The sequence below is a fragment of the Portunus trituberculatus genome, chromosome 43, assembly GCF_017591435.1.
Source record: "Portunus trituberculatus isolate SZX2019 chromosome 43, ASM1759143v1, whole genome shotgun sequence".
NCBI lineage: Eukaryota > Metazoa > Arthropoda > Malacostraca > Decapoda > Portunidae > Portunus > Portunus trituberculatus.
The window spans coordinates 16,325,677-16,343,176 of NC_059297.1; the positions used below are offsets into that span (position 1 = coordinate 16,325,677).

General features: G+C 42.5%; 1 long non-coding RNA gene and 1 other non-coding gene across 2 annotated transcripts in view; both read left to right on the forward strand.

Moving 5' to 3' along the window:
• LOC123518177 overlaps positions 1-14,008 on the forward strand; it is a 129,573-nt gene extending 115,565 nt beyond the window's left edge. The window contains exon 3 of the long non-coding RNA XR_006678700.1: positions 13,900-14,008. This is a non-coding gene — a long non-coding RNA (uncharacterized LOC123518177). The remainder of the gene's footprint in view (positions 1-13,899) is intronic.
• Trnal-caa lies at positions 3,648-3,721 on the forward strand. Its single transcript has one exon. It is a non-coding gene; the product is annotated as a tRNA-Leu (tRNA).
• Positions 14,009-17,500: the final 3,492 nt, after the last annotated feature.

Below are 17,500 nucleotides of genomic sequence, written 5' to 3' on the forward strand. Positions count from 1 at the left end.
GTGACGGGGGGAGCTTGTTCAATCATCTGTCAGAGGTGCGACGTCTCATTCGCCTGAGTGGATGTCCCGCCAATGAAGCGTGCGGATGAGATACTGTTGTGAGGCCATAAAAGTGGTCTGCTGGATGGGATTGTATGGGGTAGGGTGGGGTGAATGGAGGGGATTGGAAGCTTGCAATGGTAGGGGATAATGGTAGGGGAAAGGGGATGAATGGCAATGAGGAAAGGAAGGAAGTAGGGATTGGAGGAGGTGTGGATATAATAATAGTGATAATAATGATAGCAGTAATATTATAAGTAATAGCACTAGCAGCTGTAATGGCAGTAGAAAGTGTTAACTCCTTTCGTACTGTCACGCGTTTTCATATTTATTCTGCTTACTATTTGGTGATTTCTTGCAGCTTCAGAAACTTATATTGGTGATCAGAATAATGAAGACTCTGGCCATAAGTCTTTTGACCTCCAAATACCCTTCCTAATGTGAATAAAATCGTCTAATCACACCCAAAACTAGAGGTAGTAATGCGTCCCAGTACTAAAAGGGTTAACAGAAGGTCGTATTATCATAGAGCCAACTACGTACGTACAAGTAACTTTATACATACACTACTAGAATGATAACAAGAGTCTCCTCACACAACACCTTCCCTCCCTCAGGCACGCTGGCAGCAAGATAAAATGAGAACAACACTACATCTGGTGAAAAAAAAAGAACAGGCATGAAATTTTTCTTCGTGTAGTAAAAAATTTCATGTTTCTTCTTTCCAGCAGATATGGTTGTCTTCTTACTTTTTCAGAGGGTCTTTGTTGTCGAGGGACGAGTGGGCGATGAGAAAGGAAAAAAATAACAGGGAAAAGAAACAAGAGCAGATGGATTAAGAAAAGCAAAACACTGTGGAAGAAAAAATAGACTTGGTGTCCGTAATGGCTGAGGTGGAAGTTCCAGATAGCAGACTAAACTCAACATGGGAAATAAGTGGCTGTCATTTGGCAGAGAAAAGAGAGAGAGAGAGAGAGAGAGAGAGAGAGAGAGAGAGAGAGAGAGAGAGAGAGAGAGAGAGAGAGAGAGAGAGAGAGAGCGAGCGCTGGATGTATACCCACGTCTCCACCTACCTAGTTCAAGCTACTCCTTCAAATATCCTTCAACTTGATTTGCCCTTTGAACTTACCTAACCCTTGACCTTCCCAAGCCTCCCACCTTCCTTCATTAATAAGCTTCTGACTTCGTCTCTTATGAATTGTTCACTCTACTCTGGTGACCTCACAATGCACCAAGCTCTCGTCCTCCTGGCTCCGTGCTCTCATGACTTGGCCTTTAGTTCCTCATTTACAGGGAATTGTTACAAATCCCAGTGAATTTTGCGTTTATGAATTGAGTAATGATTAGTATATTGATCGATTTAGAGTTTTGTGCGAATTTTTCTTCTAAGATCGATAAGAAGTTAAATGCGATAAATTTGTGTATTGCAAGAGATTTTTCCTTTTTTTTTTTTAATCGAAACATTTAGTAGAATATGACCTTACATTTTGGTGCTGGTGTACCTCCTGACTCCTTTTAACATCGTATTCGTTTGACTCTCATTTGTAGAAGCGTAAATTTGCCTTTCTTCCACCATTTACTTTTTCTTTTATCGTTCTGTAATTATAACTCGGTAGTAGTTCCTCCTCAAGCGTTGCTAATTGGGTTTAGTCAGTGTTCTTATTTGCTTTCCTCGTCTTCCAGATCGACAGGGTTCTTCGTCTGATCCGTGCTTCCAACTTTTTACTTTTCTCTTTGCAGTTTCCTACACACATTGTTATCGCACTACTTGCATGTTTTTTTTTTTTTGAAGATTTGTATCTTTAACTTTTGTATTCCCCCTCTTCATTCACAGCTGCTTCATGGATGCAGGCGCTGAAATCGTCTCAAATATACTGCCGAATTTCATGCGAAGGGAGGAGGAGCCAATCTCATTTTAGCTTCCCTCTTGGTAATTCTGATCTCTGTCTCCTTCCCGGACATTACGTTGCGTCTGTGATACTCTGGGAAGAAAAGCAAATGAGCTGGCAGAAAGCGATGCTGTTTGAGAACTTCACCGGAAGAGAGAGAGAGAGAGAGAGAGAGAGAGAGAGAGAGAGAGAGAGAGAGAGAGAGAGAGAGAGAGAGAGAGAGAGAGAGAGAGAGGAGTAGCGGATTTTGTATTTTTTAGTTGGATAGTCTTCATTTTCTTTGCTGCTCACAGGGAATGAAAGTTTAGCTTCACTCAGCTAAGTCTCTGATCTCGCGAAGACCCTTGTAACGTGACGCTTTAAACACAGGCTTATAAAGTTTGAAGCGCGAGTCATTGCAGGAAGAGTGCAGGAGGCAGTTAAAGTCTCTTGTTTCGCTTGTGTCCTCTTAACCTCACGCTGAAATACACGAGAAAGGCTTGAAAAGAGAGTAAGGAACTGTAAGCAAGTTATGTAATTGAACATTTAATTGTGTGCGCCGAATATTTTAATCTGTTCAGGCAAAGGAAGAAACAGCTTTTCTTTTTTTTTTACCATCACCCTGGCTTGAGTATTAGGCTATTTCATTTTCTTTTCTTAAACCTTATTTATTTGTTTAACTTTCTTTAAAGAAAAACTAATCAGATGTTGCTTATATGTATACTTCTATATTTGCATTAGTACACTTTTTTGTATATAGATAGATAGATATAAAGATAGATAAATTGAGAGATATAAATACATATACACATGCACACTTTCACACACGCTTCATTCACACTTGGATTCTAGTCCTATCGTAAAACTATTGTCCTTTGTCAAGGCAGGGGTAAAGGAGGGACAACTCTCAGGTACACAGGGTGGCTACTTAGCATTAATATGTAATGTGTATAAGTAGGAAACATATTCATATCAAATCAAGCAAGGTTTAAATCATACATACTTTCGTACTTTTATTTTCGTGTAATATATACATAGTGTATAACGCATCATAATATATACACATAAATTACAACTCTCTGATTAGGGTGGTCTCACTCAGGTAAATTATCAGTCTATCAACCCCACATCCGGGTGTTCGTCACCCAGTACCGTGTTCTGTGTAAATGAGAGACCGCGAATGCAGTAATGCGCCGCCAATTGCCACCTTTCCTCAAGATGACGGACACAGTGAAGTAGGATGTGCTCAACAGAGAGGATGACATTGTAACTGGAATAGTGTGGTGGGAAGGTGTTAGCGATGAAGGAAGCATATGGGTCTGTACTGCATGGGGAGGGTGCAACACATCCTGAAGCGTGCTTATGGGGGCGATTGGAGGAGGTCCACTCGCCCAGGATGGATTTGATGGTGTGGAGGTGGAGGCTGTCCCAGTGACTTTGCCACAGGAGTTTTGCTGAAGATCTAACTACTGAAAGACATGACGGCAGATCCAGACGGAGGTTCCATGCTTCCTCGAGCTCTACAGAGAACCAGCTGAATTCCGTTCTTACTCTACTGTCTCCCGCCCCCACTCCCAGATCAACCTCGCCCCTCCCCATCCCCCATCTCTCTCTCTCTCTCTCTCTCTCTCTCTCTCTCTCTCTCTCTCTCTCTCTCTCTCTCTCTCTCTCTCTCTCTCTCTCTCTCTCACACACACACACACACACACACACACACACACACACACACACACACACACACGCCCGGTAGCTCAGTGGTTAGAGCGCTGGCTTCAAAAGCCAGAGGACCGGGGTTCGATTCCCCGGCCGGGCGGAGATATTTGGTTGTGTCTCCTTTCACGTGTAGCCCCTGTTCACCTAGCAGTGAGTAGGTACGGGATGTAAATCGAGGAGTTGTGACCTTGTTGTCCCGGTGTGTGGTGTGTGCCTGGTCTCAGGCCTATCCGAAGATCGGAAATAATGAGCTCTGAGCTCGTTCCGTAGAGTAACGTCTGGTTGTCTTGTCAGAGACTGCAGCAGATCAAACAGTGAAATACACACACACACACACAAAAAAAAAACCTGTTCTCTTTCCCCTAAAGTTTTTCTTCACACACTACTAATTCCTCAGCCTGTTTGTTCATTATGTGTGATTAATTCTATTATTCTTTCCATTTTGTATCAATTCTTTCACTGCTTCTCGCGACCCAGCTGATCTTACCAAACCCAACCAGATTCACCCAACACACCTAAGCCTCACTAGACACACAAACAAGATTACATCCCATTAATTTCAAATCCGTGCTACAATATCCACTCCCTTCATCACACTCCCAGGAAATCCATCTCCATTACGACCCCTCCTGCTAGATCACCCCTGAGAAATTCCCAGAACGGATATACACGTGTATTTCTGTAGAGAAGAAACCTTTATGTAATAGGTGTGAAGGGGGGAAGGTGGAGAAGAGAAAGGGGGAATGTGCAAGGGATGGTGGGCCTGGATTGCTATTCTTGTTCCTCTCTCCTCCTCCAGGCGTGTACATCTCCTGAGGACATTGAGGTGCTAGATTGTCTTCTCCTTTGTTACAGCAGCACGAAAGGGGAAAAAAACAATTAGCATTTCTTTTGTCATTTTGTAAAAAGAAAAATACTGTCCTTGTCTTTCTTTTTTTCTGGTCCGAGGAGAGCATGTTTATCTTTTCATCTTAGGAGTGTGTGTGTGTGTGTGTCTGTGTGTGTGTGTGTGTGTGTGTGTGTGTGTGTGTGTGTGTGTGTGTGTGTGTGTGTGTGTTTGTGTGTGTGTGTGTGTTGTACTTACACGAGACACAAGAATGGTACTTCTGTGTGTTTTCTTCTCTGAAAAAAGTTCCTATGTATACAAGGGCTTGTTTAAACACACACACACACACACACACACACACACACACACACACACACACACACACACACACACACACACACACATTCTCCGGCCGAGTGGAGATATTTGGGTGTGTCTCCTCACGTGTCTCTCTCTCTCTCTCTCTCTCTCTCTCTCTCTCTCTCTCTCTCTCTCTCTCTCTCTCTCTCTCTCTCTCTCTCTCTCTCTCTCTCTCTCTCCCGGTTATTTTTCTCCCATTCTCCCCTCACTCTCACGGCCCCTCCTTTGGTACTTGTATTTCCTTGCAAATTATTTTTGTTAATAGCGCCTTCTCGCCATCCCTCCCTCCTTCTTTTCTTCCAATTCTCCGCCTCTCCCCCTCCATACAGGCGTCATACTTCGCGCATGCAGTTTTAGTTCCATGGCTATGCTCTCCCCCAACTCCACCACCTTTTCTTCACTTCGATTCCCTTCTAGTTTTTTTTTTCTTCACATCCAATTTTCACAGCGAGTCCTTCCATCTACAAAAGACCTTTCGGAAGCTGCGTAGAAATTGTTGTCGCCTTCCTCTCCCCAAGTGCCTTCCCTTCCCCAGACCGCCGCATGCCGATACCGTCTGAGCCAAAATTTAATAGGGAACACTTAAAAGGGTATTTTGGGCGACTGCTGCTTTTGCCGTCTGTGAATATTCATGGAGGCTAGATTGGGATAGGTTAGGGAGGAAGAGGAGGAAGAACAGGAGGAGGATGGAGGAGGAGGAGGAGGAAGAAGAGGAGGAATGAGTTGGTGATGTTTTGACTCCTGTTATTGGTGATGGTGTTGGTGATCCCGATGGTGATGCTGATAGTTGGCGATGCTTATTGCCTCACAAACTATACTACTGATTGCCTCGTGATCTTTTTTATTCACATGTCGATTCATGCTCTTTTTCTTTACTCTCTCTCTCTCTCTCTCTGTTATTCACAAATGCATATATGTGTAAGGTACAAGGTAGGTGAACTGTTCCTGTGCTTTTCCACTTGTGCAATATACACGCACAGATATTTGCATGCATTCCATGTGCCTTTTGTCATCATGGGCTGCACTCAGCTGTCGAAAAAAAAAAGATCAAAAACAGATTACAGCTCATTGACTCGTTCCTGAAAATATTGAAAGGACAGAATATAGATAAAAGATTCGTTGGAATTTATAGATAGAAATTGATGGTTGGCATTTAGTTAGTTGATTTATAGATAGATAGGAAGAAGGTCAGTTAGTCTGTTTCTTGCTTATTTAGAGAGTGGGTGAGTGATTTAGATAAGTAAAAATCTAGATAGATATAAATACAATGGTCTCACACACACACACACACACACACACACACACACACACACACACACACACACACACACACACACACACACACACACACACACACACACAACATGGATATATTTTTTTGCACATTTATGCGTAATTTAGTTCCTTGTATTATTTTGCATCAGGAATATCTATGTAGTGTGCGATGCGACTTCATTTGCATGCATATTTCTAATCAAACGTGCAAGAAAAATACACACACACACACACACACACACACACACACACACACACACACACACACACACACACACACACACACACACACACACACACACACACACACACACACACACACACACACACACACACACACACAATAGAAAGAACAGTCAGCCCACGCAGTGCAAATAACACCAATACGCGAGGAGTGCACCATCAGAATGCAAATGCTCTTCGCGCCGCAGGAAATGTTTTAATCTGATAGTCTTTTTTTCGTACTCAAGGAAATGCGGCGCTGTCGTTCTCCCGCTTCATGTGGATGAATGACAAGGGTTGAGAAAGACTAAGTTGGGGCAGTGGAGGAGGAGGGTCACAAACCATCACAAAGAAAGAACAAATAGCAACACACTAATTCCGTACCGGGATGTTTGTGATCTACAGTACTAGAAACGTAAAGGTAGAGGAGGAGAATCACAAAAGACAACAAAAGACTTTATAATCTACAACATTTATTTAATATAGAACAAGAAACACACTGCAGCTTAGGCGAAGACGAAGGCGGTAGAGGAGGAGGAGGAAGAAAGGAGACATAAACAGAGACATAGGTAAAGGAGAAGTGTACTGTATTTTCAGATTCAGACAAGCCTTAGAAAATGATGGTACTCTGGAGACGGGATTACATCTGAATAGCGTTGATCTGTTTTGATGTAGCGGCGGAGCAGTGGAGCATTCCCAGTTGAGCTTGGTTGATTTAGGACTAGGTAAGCGAGGGAACTGACAGTACAGACAGGTGAGGGTGAGATACCAAATGTATTCACCGACTTATGCTTCGTAAGAGGAACTGGCGTAAGGCTCAAGATTGTGAGAAGAGAAACGTGTAGTCTGAGGGAAGGGTATCTGTGTGAGGGGGGTGAGAGGCGCAGGTTAGGGTACGTGAGACAGATTAGTTTAGGAGAAACTAAATGAGAGTCGGCAAAGAAAATGAGATTAGCTGAGTGGGGTAGGCTGAACAGTGTATGACAGTTATTTTGTAGTGGGAAAGTCTGAATGTGTGTGTGAGTGTGTAGACGAGAGAGAGAGAGAGAGAGAGAGAGAGAGAGAGAGAGAGATGGGGAGGCGTGGGTGTAGGGTAAAGGATAGCTCTGGAATGTTAGGTACGACAGTTCTGGCTTTAACTTATGTGTACACTGTGCAGAAATACTTTGTCAGGTTACATCAAGTGACGGCATGAGTCTGGAGCTGCAGTTCTGTTTGTATATTATTTTAGGGAGGAGAGGTTAGGTTAGCTTAAGTTAAAGGCTGTGTGTGTGTGTGTGTGTGTGTGTGTGTGTGTGTGTGTGTGTGTGTGTGTGTGTGTGTGTGTGTGTGTGTGTGTGTGTGTGTGTGTGTGTACCTCGTTAAATACTGCATATATAACTTTCCTCATCTCTAACCGAGTCTAAGATCACGTCAAAACTATTATCACACACACACACACACACACACACACACACACACACACACACACACACACACACACACACACACACACACACACACACACACACACACACACACCACAGTAGCCCACCCTAACCTCAAAGAGACCAACGTGCCGAACCAACACCAAAAAGAGCACCTCAACAGAAAACATCCTGAATTCAATCCGTTCATGCACTTACTCACTTATCATCCTTACGTAACTAACTACTAGTCAGTGCATCTCGCTTCCTCCCGCCGCCTCCGCCCACCAAGTCTTACACAGTCACGTCCAATTAGTATACAGCAAACAATTGAATTCCCGGGTACGTGTGCGAGGGCCGACTAATGTAATTCCATGAGTTTCATCACGGCGAGGGTGAAATAGAGGAGGGAGTGAGGAAGAAGTAAGAGCTGAGGGTAAGATGAGCAAGGAGGGAAGGAGGGGAGGGGAGGGAAGAAGGCTTAGGAGACAGTGAGGAATAATAGGTTTGTTGCTGGAGATGAGGAGGAGGAGGAGGAGGAGGAGGAGGAGGAGGAGGAGGAGGAGGAGGAGGAGGAGGAGGAAGAAGAAGGGGTAGGAGAAGGAGGAGGAAGGAATAAGAGGAAATAGTAAGCTGAGAAAGGAGGGATGAGCGAGGGCCAAGGACAGGTGAGAGAGAGAGAGAGAGAGAGAGAGAGAGAGAGAGAGAGAGAGAGAGAGAGAGAAAGTTAGGAGGAAAGTATAGCGAGGAGGGGAAGGAATCCAATGACTAGCTGGATGACCAAGGAAGGAAGAGAGGAAGGAAGGAAGGAAGGAAGAGAGGAGAGAGAGAGAGAGAGAGAGAGAGAGAGAGAGAGAGAGAGAGAGAGAGAGAGAGAGAGAGAGAGAGAGAGAGAGAGAGAGAGAGAGAGAGAATTATCCTCCGCCTCATGTCCCTTCACCTGTCCCTCGCTAGGCCCCGACAGGTAAGCCCAATTTTAGTGATACACAAGCACGCCTATACCTGCAGAGAAAGGGAAAAGAGTGGAACTGAGAGCACCTTGAGAAATCCTTTACGGTGAAGGAAAGCAGACAATATGTTGCGTGCGCGAGATTAAGTGCAGTGTGGTGGGGTAGTGGCTGCCCGGGCTTGTGTATACTCGTACGTGTGCAGCTGAGGAGGTGCAGTGAGTCGGAAGGGGTGGTGGAAGATTGAGCACAGGGATGCGTGTAGGGAAGGAGCGAGGTAAGGTGAAGCGAGACTGTTATGGGGAAGAGAATAAGGTGAAGTATTAAACGACTAGACGGGCACGAAGATTAATAAATATGTGTGTGTGTGTGTGTGTGTGTGTGTGTGTGTGTGTGTGTGTGTGTGTCCAGAAAGCAGAAGTATATGATGAAATATTTTGACTGATTTTCCATGCCGTCTCACTTTCAAATCCAAGAGAACAGAATTTTTTATATGACCTTAAACCAATTAATTTGCCGGACACTACAACTATTATTGACTTCCTCTATTTTGTATCCAGTGTTTAGTGCGGCTGAAAATTTCACTCATTTCAGCGACTGGATAATCAAATCTATCTACCTTTTCCTTTAACCCCTTCAGTACCATGATGGGTTTTCATATTCATTCTGCTTACTATCTGGTGATTTTATACAGCTTCAGAAACTTATGTGGGAATTGAAGTAATGAAGACTTTGGCCATTAATCTTCTTCCTTCCATAGACCCTTCCTAATATAAATAAAATCGTCTAATCATACCCCAAAACCAATGGCAAAAATGCGTTGTAGTACTGAAGGGGTTAATATTTGACTATAAGAAGAGACACATTTTTGTTGGGTTCGATATGGAAAGGAAATAATACGAAGGTCAGACGCGCTTCAGCAGTACCTAGCCATCATTGTTGCGCCAAGAGGGAAAACCTTATCACCATTAGGCTTGGTGAGTACATCCCGGCGCTGGGTGACGCAGGGAGCAGCCAGAATAACGGCAAACCTTCACTTCGCGACTAATTGGACTGATCAACGAACTTATAATGGATACTGCTGATTAGTTTCCTGATGCCAGACAACAGTCATTAGTGATTATTGGTCATTACGGACGACGGCTGAACAAGATAGGTGTCGGCACTCCAAGTTACATGGGACCAAATTTGCTGGCAATCGTCGCTGCCCGTAAAGTTGTCAGCAGCGCAATGACCGAGTGGAGGCCCTATCCTTCCTTCCTCGCTCCACGAACTCAGCGAGCTTCTTGCCTCATTGAGCTCTTATTTGTCACTGTATATATCATAGTATTATAGTGTAGCCTATCGTAATGCTTCTAGTAGTGCAACTGATAATTTTGTTGTTTTTCTTGCTTTAGAAATATGATTATGATTGTTCATACCCTATATATATATATATATATATATATATATATATATATATATATATATATATATATATATATATATATATATATATATATATATATATATATATGAAAAGAAAAGCACAAGGAAAGGACAGTATGCGAGGAGAGGCGAAGCAATCCAGCGAGTGGATGGAGGCGTCGGACACAAAAATTTAACTGTAAAAGCGTAGCCGGGTCCTCCCAACACACACACACACACACACACACACACACACACACACACACACACGTCACTCTCTCTCTCTCTCTCTTTGTGTGTGTGTGTGTGTGTGTGTGTGTGTGTGTGTGTGTGTGTGTGTGTGTGTGTGTGTGTGTGTGTGTGTGTGTGTGTGTGTGTGTGTGTTTTATCGGAGTATTCAATATTTCTCGTCACAAACATGGTGTGATTTAGAAATGAGCAAAAATAAGACTCCGCCAGATACCCTTTATTCCACCAGTGTCATTTCCATTACGTAGACCCTGAACTTTGATAATGCTGTTCCATACCAAAAAGATACGTTCAGAAATTCAATTCACCTTCGTATTCTTCCATTTTCTTTCAGCATCACACATTTTCTGCGTTCATGATGATGAGATAAGAATATTGAAATTTACTATGTACAGCCACAGACAGTAAGGAGGAGAAAAAATAAGGGAAAAACATTCTGATAAACCGAAGTAGACTAAACACACACAAACACACACACACACACACACACACACACACACACACACACACACACAGATAGACAAACACACGCAAACATCCTCTTCAGCCCACTTCACCACCAGGAAAAATTGTTCCTGTCGCAGCTCATCCGTCCTTCAGGTGAGCTGGCCTTGGAGGATGGGGAGTGCCAATCTGTCTCGCTCTTCCCGTCCGACTCTCTGTGTCTGTTTATGCCTTCGTGTGTCTCGCTCTTTGCTTCACTCACTCCGCCTGTTTTCTGAATGCATCTTGGGTACCTTGCATCATTATTTTGTCTCCCTGTGTGTGAAATTTTCTTCCTCCAGCGTACTCATTATCATTTTATTTCCTGCTGCTTTACTACTCTTTTCCTCATCTTACTCCTCCTCGTCCTTCTCCTCCTCCTCGTAATCTATATTTTTTTTCGTACAAGAATCACATAATGCTCCCTTCATTGTTCTCTCTCTCTCTCTCTCTCTCTCTCTCTCTCTCTCTCTCTCTCTCTCTCTCTCTCTCTCTCTCTCTCTCTCTCTCTTCTGTATGTGTGGGGGAGGAGGAGAGAGGAGAGAGAGACGACTGAAGGATGAAAATACGACTTACCTGTAATCCATATTCTCGTATGCTAAATTCTCTTCTCTCTCTCTCTCTCTCTCTCTCTCTCTCTCTCTCTCTCTCTCTCTCTCTCTCTCTCTCTCTCTCTCTCTCTCTCTCTCTCTCTCTCTCTCTCTCTCTCTCTCTCTCTCTCTCACATACCATCAAACTTTCTACCCAAAATAACCGTCATCCTCTTCTGCTCTTCCTTTTCTTCCTCTTCCTTTCCCGGTGTTCTTTATCCTTTCCCCTTTACCGTTCCTTTCCTTCCCTTCTCTCAAAGTCAGCGATGCAACATCCTCAACAGTGGCTGGAAAAAAAAAAACGGCAGCCTTCGCGTGACATAGATACCTGAAGGCGGAATACTACGCTAGAGTGAGCCGTGTTTACGTAAGGGAGCAGAGGGGGGCACTGACGGGGCGAAGAGAGCGCTGAGATGAAAGGGCGGGTGGCTCTGACATAGCGGTGACACACAGGAAGTTTCTGATGCTGGCTGGCGCTGCGTTTGGTTGTTTGGTTGGTAGTGCAGAGAGAGAGAGAGAGAGAGAGAGAGGAGAGAGGAGAGAGGGGACGGGGACGAGTGTTTGGAACTGAGGGGAGAAAAAAAAAATAATAAATGGATGAAAAGTTGTTCGCGGAAAAGAGAACGAAAAAAAAGTTGGTTTGGGGGGATTAAATTAGAACGTGCTTGAAAGTTTTTGTTTTCATTTGTTTGGTTTTGAGTCCTTCAGGTAGGAGGGAGTGCAGGTGTTCGCTTGTTCGTCAGGTGTTCGCTTTGATTTTCTTTTTCTGTTATTTTTACAGGTATGCTCCCTTTTGTGTGTGTGTGTGTGTGTGTGTGTGTGAGAGAGAGAGAGAGAGAGAGAGAGAGAGAGAGAGAGAGAGAGAGAGAGAGAGAGAGAGAGAGAGAATTACATTACACGTACAAGTATTGCATTCCACGTCTACTTCACATATATAGTGCACGGGAGAGGAGATGAGATTTGTTGACTTTCCGTTCCAGGAGAGCCACACACTAGCCTACAGAAAGGTAAAGACGTCATAATTTGCTCCTCCTTAGCATACATTGGAGGGAAGCTATTTTAAGAAGTTGCGTCGGATTGGATAACTGCTTGAGTCAGTCTGCTTGCGTTTAACCCGAGGAGTGACATCTTCACATTGCAAGATTTAGTTTTATTTGTTTATCTTTTTTTCTGTTTTAGAAGGAAATTTTGCAATCTGTACCACATATACATAGGGTGTATCGGATTGAATCTCATGAACGCTTTAAATCTGTTCTTGCTTTCTGTTCATAAATCACATAATCCGGGAGTTAGAGGCAGGATTTTTTTTCTTGGTCTGAACTTGAGTTTAAACATGACCCTCAAACTATTTCGTTTGGGAACACTATGTTGCTTCATCCTAGGTAATCAAAATAATTAGATCGAAGCAGTGAATTTCAATGTTGCTTTTTTATTATCATTATTGAAAGGAAATAGCGAAAAACTAAACAATGTAAATTCAATGAACTTAAGTTATGTAACAGGAAACAAAGATTAAAAAAAAGGAAACTCGAAAATCGGCGTTACTAGCGCCACTGCTCCTGTCTGGGCAATTCGACCGCTTCCTTTCATTTTGCTTCTCAGAGGGTTCCTCTTTTGGTCTTTTGACAGTTTTTTAACCGTGATGTCATCCACAACAGTCCCATTTTCCCTCACCACAGGCACAACATTTTCCACAAGTTCCAGTACCCTACAACACATGTACTACACTTACAGGCTCTTTCTCTCTTCCATAACAGTTGCATTTTCATGCATTTCACGCTTTAATTTTTGTTCTCTTTCACCACAAGCACTATGTTTCCCCGCCTTAGTTTCATTCTCTTTCATTGCAAACACTCCTTTTACACTTCTACTATCCTGTACTACTATCTTTTTTTCTGTTCTATTCTTGTGGAGGAAGGAGCGAGTGTAGTAATGGCGGATGTTGCCATCTTAAAGTATTAAATGATTACTCCTCAGGAAAAAAATTAGATTCAAGAACGATATTTATCGCTATAGGTCCAACATGGTTCGCTACGGTACCAGTATTATTCGTTTCCTGCTGAAGGTGAAGACTGTCATATGCAGTAAATCGAACGTTCATTATTTGCCGAATATTCTGAAAGTTAAAGTGCCATCATTGGTCCGTATATTGATCATGTATATATTTTGTTTAGATGCGGCCTAGCGGTGAGGTAAGACTGAGTGTTCTTTTCGTTGTAGAATTTCAAGACAAATGTAAGGGAATGACATCAAGTAAAACACTTCTCTGTTTGTTCCTTTCATTAATTTTTTTTTTTATTCTCCCATTATTTCTAATTTTGCTGCAATGTGAGCTGACTTTGTTCTTGCCAATTGGTGCTCTCTAAACTCTTCAAAATAAGATATTCTTGATTTCTTCTCAGATGGCACAAGTAAAGTATAACTGTTCACGATATTTAATTTTATATGTGTTCTGTACATATGTTTTCTTCCCCTTCTTTATTTAATTTATCCACTTCTTTTCTATTTTTCTAGATAGGCACTATAGGAGTATAGCTAAAGCTCTAGTATCTAATTGGGACTAGAACACAGCTCCTTGTCTCCTCACCTGCTGAGTACATCTATTCTACACACAATTAGCAGGTATGTGAGTGGAAAGAAGCCATTATTGGATGTATTCTAGCATAAGAATTAAACCTACGATCTGTTATGTAAGAAGTCTCTCTCTCTCTCTCTCTCTCTCTCTCTCTCTCTCTCTCTCTCTCTCTCTCTCATACCCACGTATATACACAGGCATTTGTTTGTTTCTAATTTTTTTGCGGGCGTGGGTGTGGATACGAGTTGGAGTGTGGGTTGTGGTAGCGTTGTTGAGGCATGAACGGGCGTGTTCTATTGGAGCCGTGTGGGAGGGCTGACTTGGTTAAGCGTCGCGGAGGGGAAGTGGGGAGAAGGGAAGGGAGCGGGGATCAGAGGAGGCACTGCGAGGGGTGAGCGAGTGAGTGGTGGTTCTCTCCCTTTGACACTCACTTGAAAGAGACATGACCATCAGAACACACCTGAACACATTTTGACGTCCTTACCTACATTGCTTCTCCTTCCTTCCTTCGTCTTCATTCAGTTATCTCTCTCTCTCTCTCTCTCTCTCTCTCTCTCTCTCTCTCTCTCTCTCTCTCTCTCTCTTGATCTCAGTTTTCTTCTTGTTCTTTCCTCCCCATCTAATTTCTGGATCATGGTTCCAGCGTAAAGTTTATTTTATTCTGTTGATTTGCTGTTTTTGTTTTTAGCATTTGTCTGTCTTTCGGTTTGTCTGTCCCTCCACTCCTTCCCCCCATCTCTTTTTTTTTCTCTATCTCTCTCTCTCTCAGCCTTTAATTCTTCTCCCTTTTCGTCCTCACATCCTCCTTCCCTTTGGTCCCTCAGTGCCTCTCAGAGATCCTCATTACGTTTTCTATTCCCTCTCGTTTTCCTTTCCACTGCCTGCCTACCGCTGTCCTCATCCTCATTCTCGTCCTCATCCCTAACCGTGGCCAACAGATGCTCCCCTCCTGCTTTCTTCATTCCTTCCTTTCTTCAGTGACATTCCTTTTTCCTCCTACTCTTCCTTTCTCCACGGTGATGACAAAATAAGGTGACTTTAAGAGAATAAGTGAAGTACACACACTACACTCACCCTATTCTATCCTACCGCCTTCCTGTCTGCCTCCCTGTCTACCTCCCTGCCTGCCTGAGTGCCCATTTCCCTTCCCTCTTCCTCTCTCTTTTCTCCCACTTATTTCCCTTCCACCCGTCTTTCCCGCTTTGGCATTGCACCCGCGTGTGTAGGGCTGAGAGGATGAACTTTTTTCCTCGCTGCCGGTACACTGAAGGCTGTTGGTCCCATTCACTTCATATAACATGGTCCTTTTTTCCCGTTTTTTTTCGCATCTTTTGTGTTATTATTATTCTTTTTCGTAGTGGTGCTTGTCTGAAGGTTTTCCCTCCCGTCCATCGGCGTGTGACAAAGCTGGGCAATTTTTTAATGGATTTGTAGTCGTTGCGAGGATTATTCTTCCCCCTCCGCTCCGTGGCAGCGTGACTGATTGCCCGGTGTTACTTTAATACAGGAAGGTATCAGTCTTATTATATTTCTGGAACATTTCCCACCGAGGGACTAAATATGTTATAGCGATATTAATTAATTAGTCTCCTTTTCATATTAGGTAAAACAAAAGATGAGAAAATTGCCACTAACCTTATGGGTAATTTTTTTATAGAAGACTAAAAAAAGAGAGTAATGTTGATAGTATTACGCAATACCAGAGAGAGAGAGAGAGAGAGAGAGAGAGAGAGAGAGAGAGAGATGGGTGTGTGGGGAGAAGGGTCAGACGTTACAAGTTGTCTTCTCCTTGTACAATGACTGCTATTTACGGCGCCTCCCTCGCGAGTGCCTTGCCGCTCCGTCCGAATGGAAGATGTCGTGTTGTAGGTTAGGACAGATCTGCTCAAGTTAGATTAGGTTTCGTTAGGTTAGAGAAAGTTCAGGTTAGGCTTGCTTGGATTAGATTATGTTAGGTTAGCTTAATTTGGGTTCGCTTAGGTTAGCCGTTGGTTTGTTATATTTGGTTAGCTTCGATTTGGTTAGGTTAGGTTAGGTTAGGTTTGAGTGTCGTGCACAGGTGGCAAGTGGAACGGTTAAAATTGACCATCGATTACAATGTATGGGCCTATATGTGTACTCTCTCTCTCTCTCTCTCTCTCTCTCTCTCTCTCTCTCTCTCTCTCTCTCTCTCTCTCTCTCTCTCTCTCTCTCTCTCTCTCTCTCTCTCTCACACACACACACACACACACACACACACACACACACACACACACACACACACACAATACGTATCACTATGTTTGTCTTCTGTGATTAACTTATTTTGTACAAACATTCCACCGCAGTCACTCTTTACCTGTGCAAACGATTTCTCATTCAGAATACCCTTTAGTTTCATTGGCTTGCATATATATATATATATATATATATATATATATATATATATATATATATATATATATATATATATATATATTTTTTTTTTTTTTTTTTATTGGTAGTGCTTCAAGTTTGAACAAAGTCATTCCTCCCCCTTCCGAAATAGGAGTTTGCTGACGTGCATTTAACCATATATGTAGTCATAAAACGTCCCTTATCTACAATAGATTCTTGTAAAATTGGCCTATTTCTCACCGACAGGGCAAGAGATGGATATGTTCTAACTCTTACATATCCTGCATATATATATATATATATATATATATATATATATATATATATATATATATATATATATATATATATATATATATATATATATATACATATTATTCCTTTCATTGTTATTATTCTTTTAGGCAAATGTAATGTTTGGAGTAATATCTTATGGCATGGTTACAGTTTCTAAAAGACTTCTTAAAGCAGAAATCTTGAATCTTGAAATCTCTTCATTGCGTCTACAATTTACAGACATGAAACTAATCTTTGGTTAGGTTATGTATACGTTATGATGTCTTATTTTATTCATTTCGTGTTATTCTTTTGCATACTTTTCGTGATGCAGATGTCATAATCTGAGCCGGGGACACTGAATCAGACAAGAAACACGCGCATACCTTGAACACTCGAATACATTATGCTTATCTGTTGTTGTTTGTTCTCGTATTCTACAACGCATGACATGTAAAGCATACTGAGTGACCTCATATGACTCAGAGATTTGATTATTGGTATAACATCTTAATTATTTATTCACTTTATTGAATAGCTTAAGATGAATTCATATCTTAATGTATTAATTTTCTCGTGTTTTATTGCATACCTTTATTTTATTTGCATTATGTTACGTAAATCTTTAACAACGTTACGACTATTCGTGTTTGGGCATCAGACAATGGAAAAATTCTTGAGTCTTACAGCAGTAGACTCACCCTCGCTCTCGCATCTCGCCAGGCGCCCGCGACCATCTGTCTGCTGCTAGGTACAATGGCTTCAGAGCATTTGATATTCTGGAAGGTGCATTTCAGGAAGCGTAGTGCAACCCTCATGCATCACCACCACCAGCTCAAGGCCTGAGGAGCGCTGCCTGCTCTGTATCTTATCTCCCTCCCTCTTTCC